Below are 8231 nucleotides of genomic sequence, written 5' to 3' on the forward strand. Positions count from 1 at the left end.
TACAATTTTAACTCATTTTATATTTTTTGCATCATATTGTGGAAGGTTTATGGTTAGTGGGTGATGATCTGTTTGCACCAGGCTCTGCAGTGAAATCAATGAATGAATTTGATATTTTATCCACTCATACTGGTTGAAGAGAAACTTGCAAAACGTGATACATAACCCCTATCTGTTCCTGACATGAGGCAAGGTCAAAACGCAAGTCTTTAGAAAGGAGACAGCAAGGAACACCATGAAAAAAGCAGACTTGACAAGATGAAGATAAATGGAAGAAAAAAAGTGTATAATGTATTTAGTAGGGAAAGCATATATCTGACATTGCATAAAATGTCATAAAGCACCCCCCCCCCCCCCCCAAAAAAAAAAAAAACCTTCCGAATTTGTTTTCGATATAGCTTTGTTTCTGTTTTTTTCGATGTAGCTTTGTTTCTTTATTAAAACTTTTCTAATAGACAAATTCTGCCAGGCACTCATTCTTCTGCCAGCTGCCTACCACATCACAGCCCAAGTCGGGGCTAATCTTTAATGGGAGGTGAGATGTAACGCTGCCCATAGACGGGCCAGTAGGCTGATCGATAAAAGATGAATGGATTCCCCCATCCACCCAAGCAAGGTGAATGGAGGAATTCTCCCCGCTGTGCTATTGTGTTCTGAGAGCAGGAATTACATCACTGCCAGAATACACCAATCACCAATTGGCTGCAACCATTGATCTAATTGTAGTGCTTACCCTGTAAAGACCGCTAGTTTGCCTCAGGTTATTTTCCCAAATAGGTGAATAGAATAATGGAAAGCACTGGGGCACCATTAGAAATTTCCAAGGCCAGGCAAGCACTAATATGGAAAGTGAAAAAGTTATAAATAAGCACAGCGCTAATATACTGTCTTATGCCCTGTACACACGGTCGGACATTCTGACGACAAAACCCGTCGGATTTTTTCAGACGGATTTTGGCCCAAATTTTTCTTGCATACACGCGGTTGCACAAAGTTGTCAGAAAATCCGATCGTTCTGAATGCAGTGACGATGAACACGTATGACGGGACTATAAAGAGGGCAATAGCCAATAGCTTTTGTCTCATAGTTTATTCTGAGCATGCGTGGCACTTTGTCAGACGGAATTGTCTACACACGATTGGAATTTAAACAATCACATTTTCGGTCGGAAAGTCCGACCGTGTGTACAGGGCATTAGAATAAACCAAGACTGAATATTTGTGCATGGTGTACACTGTATGTGAACCCCTTGGATGGTGGAAAAAACCTGTGATGGGATAAATGTGATTACATACAAATTAAATGTACCCAATATACAAGGGTAATTGCTGAAAACAAATCTTAAAGGGACAAGGCACTCAATATAATACTTGGAGTGACATATCTCTAACCACTTTCAGACCGGACCATTTTGCTGGTAAATGACCAGAGGTCTTTTTACACTTTGGCACTGCGCTGCTTTAACTGGTAATTGCGCGGTCATGCAATGTTGTACCCAAACAAAATTTGCGTCCTTTTCTTCCCACAAATAGAGCTTTCTTTTGATGGTATTTGATTGCCTCTGCGATTTTTATTTTTTGCGATATAAACGTAAAAAGACCGCAAATTTTGAAAAAAAATGATATTTTCTACTTTTTGTTATTAGAAAAATCCAATAAACTCAATTTTAGTCATACATTTAGGCCAAAATGTATTCAGCCACATGTCTTTGGTAAAAAAAAAGTCAATAATTGTATATTTATTGGTTTGCGCAAAAGTTGTCACATCTACAAACTAAGGTACGTTTTCTGGAATTTACGCAGCTTTTAGTTTACGACTGCCTATCTCATTTCTTGAGGTGCTAAAATGGCAGGGCAGTACAAAACCCCCCCAAATGACCCCATTTTGGAAAGTAGACCCCCTAAGGAAATTGATAAGAGGCATGTTGAGCCCATTGAATATTTTATTTTTTTGCCTCAAGCGATTGAATAATGACAAAAAAAAAAATTTTTTTTTTTTTTTACACAAAGTTGTCACTAAATGATATATTGCTCACACATGCTATGGGCGTATGTGAAATGACACCCCAAAATAAATTCTGCTGCTTCTCCTGAGTATGGGGATACCACATATGTGGGACTTTTTGGGAGCCTAGCCGCGTACGGGGCCCCGAAAACCAAGCACCGCCTTCAGGCTTTCTAAGGGCGTAAATTTTTGAGTTCACTTCTCACTACCTATTACAGTTTTGAAGGCCATAAAATGCCAAGATGGCACAAAACCCCCACAAATGACCCCATTTTAGAAAGTAGACACCCCAAGCTATTTGCTGAGAGGCATGTTGAGTTCATGGAATATTTTATATTTTGCCACAAGTTGCGGGAAAATTACAAACTTTTTTTTTTTTATTTTTTTTTTAACAAAGTTGTCACTAAATGATATATTGCTCATGCATGCCATGGGCATATGTGAAATGACACCCCAAAATAAATTCTGCTGCTTCTCCTGAGTACGGGGATACCACATATGTGGGACTTTTTGGGAGCCTAGCCGCGTACGGGGCCCCGAAAACCAAGCACCGCCTTCAGGCTTTCTAAGGGCGTAATTTTTTGATTTCACTCCTCACTACCTATTACAGTTTTGAAGGCCATAAAATGCCAAGATGGCACAAAACCCCCACAAATGACCCCATTTTAGAAAGTAGACACCCCAAGCTATTTGCTGAGAGGCATGTTGAGTCCATGGAATATTTTATATTTTGCCACAAGTTGCGGGAAAATTACAAACTTTTTTTTTTTTTTTTTTTTTTTCACAAAGTTGTCACTAAATGATATATTGCTCACGCATGCCATGGGCATATGTGAAATGACACCCCAAAATAAATTCTGCTGCTTCTCCTGAGTATGGGGATACCACATATGTGGGACTTTTTGGGAGCCTAGCCGCGTACGGGGCCCCGAAAACCAAGCACCGCCTTCAGGCTTTCTAAGGGCGTTACAGTTTTGAAGGCCATAAAATGCCAAGATGGCACAAACCCCCCCCAAATGACCCCATTTTGGAAAGTAGACACCCCTAAATTTAGGGGTACACTAGTGAGACTAGGTAATAAATGGCGGGTGCCCTGAAACTATAAAAAAATAACTAACCAACCAGCGTCACCTGTAACAGTTATATGGTGATCACTGGTGAAAGGGTTAACTAGGGGGCAATTAGGGGGCTTTATGCGGTAGTATATGGGGGTCCCTGGCGCTATAAAAAGCTGCAGCGAACCTAAATACCTACCTGCCTAACTAGCGTCACCTGTGACACTAATACAGCGATCAGAAAAACGATCGCTTATTAGGCTGGGTTCACACTGGAGCGATGCGGGAACGCCACGAATGCGCGGCGGGTTCCCGCATCGCATGCCTCCCGGCGGCAGTTCACACTGCCCTATGCGAACTGCTGGGAGTGTCAGTGAAATGTTACTGACACCCCCAGATCAGTTCGCATATCGCAGTGCGATCTGCAAACTCGGATCGCATGGTGTGAACACCCATGCGATCCGATTCTGCTGCGGGCCAAAAAAAGGGTCCCGTGCGAATTTGCGGCGGGTGCGGCGGGTGCGGCGAATGGCTGAACTCGAATCGCACAGAGATCGGATGTGATTTGCACTGCAGTGCGGTGCGAATCACATCCGTTCTCATAAACCGCTGCAATGTGAACCCAGCCTTAGTGACACTGGCGACGGGGGGTGATCACGGGGTTAAACCTTTATTGGGGGGGTTAGGGGGGTACCTTAGAACTAAAGGGGGCTAACCCTAACTGCCCTAACAGTTATTAGTCACAAATGACACCCGCCGGGTGATCAGGGGGTTAAACCTTTATTAGGTAATAAATGGCGGGTGCCCTGAAACTATAAAAAAATAACTAACCAACCAGCGTCACCTGTAACAGTTATATGGTGATCACTGGTGAAAGGGTTAACTAGGGGGCAATCAGGGGGCTTTATGCGGTAGTATATGGGGGTCCCTGGCGCTATAAAAAGCTGCGGCGAACCTAAATACCTACCTGCCTAACTAGCGTCACCTGTGACACTAATACGGCGATCAGAAAAATGATCGCTTATTAGGCTGGGTTCACACTGGAGCGATGCGGAAACGCCGCGAATCCGCGGCGGGTTCCCGCATCGCATGCCTCCCGGCGGCAGTTCACACTGCCCTATGCGAACTGCTGGGAGTGTCAGTGAAATGTTACTGACACCCCCAGATCAGTTCGCATATCGCAGTGCGATCTGCAAACTCGGATCGCATGGTGTGAACACCCATGCGATCCGATTCTGCTGCGGGCCAAAAAAAGGGTCCCGTGCGAATTTGCGGCGGGTGCGGCGGGTGTGGCGGGTGCGGCGGGTGCGGCGAATGGCTGAACTCGAATCGCACAGAGATCGGATGTGATTTGCACTGCAGTGCGGTGCGAATCACATTCGTTCTCATAAACCGCTGCAATGTGAACCCAGCCTTAGTGACACTGGCGACGGGGGGTGATCACGGGGTTAAACCTTTATTGGGGGGGTTAGGGGGGTACATTAGAACTAAAGGGGGCTAACTCTAACTGCCCTAACAGTTATTACAGTCACAAATGACACCAATGCAAAAAAAAAAAAAAAAAAAATGACATTGGTGTCACTGTGACTGGGGGGCAGGGGTAATTGGGGGGGTGATCGGGGGGTAAAGGGGGGGTGTGAGTGTGCCTGGCATGTTCTACTGTGTGTGTGAGTGTTTGTGCAACTTACTGATCCGCTCTCCTCCGTGTCGGAACGAAAAATACCGACACGGAGGAGAGAATACATCACTTCCTCTCCTGTGTTTACATTACAGGAGAGGAAGTGATGTCACCGGGGATTTCTATTCGTCGGGAGCGATCGCGAGGGGGTGGCCATGAATGAATGGCCGTCCCCTCGTCCGGGATCGCTCCCGAACGAATACCGACCGCCGCAGGCACCGGGCGGGGGCCCGATCGGGCCCCCGACCCGCGGGAGGCAAGGGACGTACATGTATGTCCTTATGCCTGCCCGTGCCATTGTACCGACGTACATCGGCGTGCGGCGGTCGGCAACTGGCTAATATATACACAGTCAAGTGAATAAAATTAAATAAATAAACATAATAACAATGAAGCAAAAATCCAAAAGTAATTCAGAGTCCATAAATGGATGGGCAAAACATAATTTTAACTTCAAATATAAGATTGTGCAGAAAAGTTGCCAATAGACGATCCACCCCCAATAAGTAAAAGGCTTACCGGAAAGATTGAACTCAAACAGGCAAATGCCTAATGAGTCAATCAGACTTGTGGTGTGACATACCAGGGGATACCGGCCTCAACACACACAACCTCCGGTTAGGGTTATAAACTCCAGTGGCCCCTCACAATGGCACTCCAAAAGGATAGCCATTGAGTCATATTTTATAGCAATAGCTTTTTTATCTTCACAAATGTGTGTTCCTTTTATACAATAAATACCCCTTTTCCTTAATGGAATTACAGTATGTGGCCGTTTTCCTTCTTCCCTTATAATGACATTACATAGAAGAGATCATCCATCTGGCTCTCCGTCTCAATCCTTTTGGAGGGCTATGCTTTTGGAATGTCATTGTGAGGGACCATTGGAGTTTATACCCCTAACCGGAGGTCGTGTGTGTTGAGGCCGTTATCCCCTTGTGTGTCACACCACAAGTCTGATTGACTCATTAGGCGTATGACTGTTCAATCTTTCCAGTAAGCCTTTTACTTATTGGGGGTGGATCGTCTATCAGCAACTTTTCTGCACAATCTTATATTTGAAGTCACAATGATGATTTGCCCATCCATTTATGGACTCTGAATTACTTTTGGATTTTAGCTTCATTGTCATTATGTTCATATGTTTCATTTTATTCACTTCACTGTTTATATATAAGAGATATGTCACTCTAAGTATTACATTGAGTGCCATGTCCCTTTAAGATTGGCTTTCGCCAATTACCCTTGTATATTGTGTACATTTAATTTGTATGTCATCACATTTATCCTATCACAGTTTTTTTTCACCATCCACTCCGTTCACATACAGTGTACACCTTGCACAAATATTGAGTCTTGGTTTATTCTAAGACAGTATATTAGCGCTGCATATATTTATAACTTTTTCACTTTGCAATTGATCCTTTGCAGTGCCGGCTGCTATCTAACAACTTAAAGAGACAGCGCAGTATAGTTGTTTTGTTTTTAAGCACTAATATGGATACACAAGTGGTAGCAGCTACAACAGTCCTCGGGATCCTACTCTCAGGTCTGTACTCACAATGTCCTTGAATAATTGGATGCCTCCTTCCAGTATCAGCCAGACATTTCTCCAGTGAACTCTCCAGATGGGATCCTCAGTGAAATCCCTTAGCTTCGGAGATTCTTAACAAAACAGGCTCCCCAGCTCTGTCACAGTTGGGACCTCGATGAACACATGTAGAATTTTAGCTGGGGCTGCGTTGTAGGGCATCAGCCCTTAAAGCTGGGAACTTCTCCTTCTGAACAAGAACAGGGCTGCCTCAGGCTCCAAACTATTTATGCATTCCCTATCCACCTTCTGGGCACCCTCCCCAATAGATTGGCTGTGACAACATAACTATTCAAACAGCGGATTTGCCTCCTCCCAATCCACTATAATTTGGAATCCTCCAGAAGACGGGGGGACCCATTAAACCTGCACCCTGCAGAGCCCATAACAGCCCAAAGCAATCATAAATGAATCTACTTTACAGTGAAGCCAAAAGGAACTAAATTTACCTAGCTTTCCTAGCAACCTATCTAGGAGGGTGCTATATAATGAAAGTTTTCGGCAGAAGTCAAAAAGAAGTCTCTGATGGAGCAGCTGAATTTGAATTAATCTATGGTTGCTTCAGTCAAGCATCTGGTTCGCCCTCCAAACTATATCGCCTGTGGGGCAGAGCAGATGCTTGACTGAAAACTCCACTCTGCATGGCCTTGGGGGGGAGGGGGGTCTGAAAAAGCTGGAGCGACGTCACCAGGACATGTGATACACTGAGGCTTAGTCCCCTCAGGCCAGGCCGAGGTAAAAATAAAAGTCACGTGACCTAGAAAAGACAGGCTATGTTTTTTATAGGTGCAGGCTTCTAGAAAAGTTAATCTTTCTGGTATTACTACGCAGTAAGTATCTGACGTTGAATAAATTGTAAAAAGTAAGCAATTGCAGCGTATACACATTACCCGTGGTAATTGGAGCTCCAGACACATAAACATACATTTAAATATATTCCTCAATATACACCACCACCAAATGCTTTTGCAAACCCAGTTATCAGCTTGTAAACGTAGCAGTGACATCATCACTGTGCTGCACATAGTCTGTGCAGACAGTACCACTGTTATAATGACCTGGCAGCTCCTACATGGAGGTAGGTTCCTGCTTTAAATTCCTGGGTTTGTTTATTTATTTGAACATGTGTTACTTTGACTTTAAGGTTTTTGCTGATGCTGAGGTGTCAGATAAATTGTGACATAGTTTCCCCTGCAAGTATGTTACTTCCGCTCATAAATGACATAAGAGCAGGGAAGCCAACCTCATAAGAGGAAGCCAGTGTGGGAAGCGGACAGCCGAGGACCTGTTTTGACAAGTAGCTTTTCTACAGCCCACCACTTCTCCAATGGGACCCATTCTTTAGGGCAACCATGTGTAATGAACTTGTTGCTATGGACTACTGCATCTTAAGGTATGGGCAGTACCAATCACATAAGCGCTATTATTCTAGCACCACTGGGGACAGTACAGCTTAATGCAGCACAGCCAAATTAGCATAACTAAGATAGCACAGTCAATTGAAGTGAACGTGTATGGAGAATATGATCCAAATTATGATGTGATGTATGTATATTAACTTTTCTTCAATGAGGAACAGGCAGATTAATAAAAAATATATAAAGTACTTATTACAAAAATTCACGTAACACTAATCAAAAATAGAAAATACCTCTATTTCTGGCCATCTCTGTCAAATATCTCTGTCCTAGATTCTCCAGCCTAGAGCTGGAGAGTCTGGGTGAGAAGCTGTTGTGATGTGTGGAAGAAGGCTTCTTTCTTCCTAATATCAGTATCAGTGTGCTTAAAGATTGATATAAATAATAACTATATATGTTTATGTGTGTATCTACAATGGATATAAAAAATCTACACACCCCTGTTAAAATGTCAGGTTTCTGTGATGTAAAAAAAGAGACAAAG

This window comes from Lithobates pipiens, unplaced genomic scaffold (assembly GCF_037356315.1).
Source record: "Lithobates pipiens isolate NorthernLeopardFrog02 unplaced genomic scaffold, aLitPip1_a1.2 Scaffold_23, whole genome shotgun sequence".
Taxonomy (NCBI): Eukaryota; Metazoa; Chordata; class Amphibia; order Anura; family Ranidae; genus Lithobates; species Lithobates pipiens.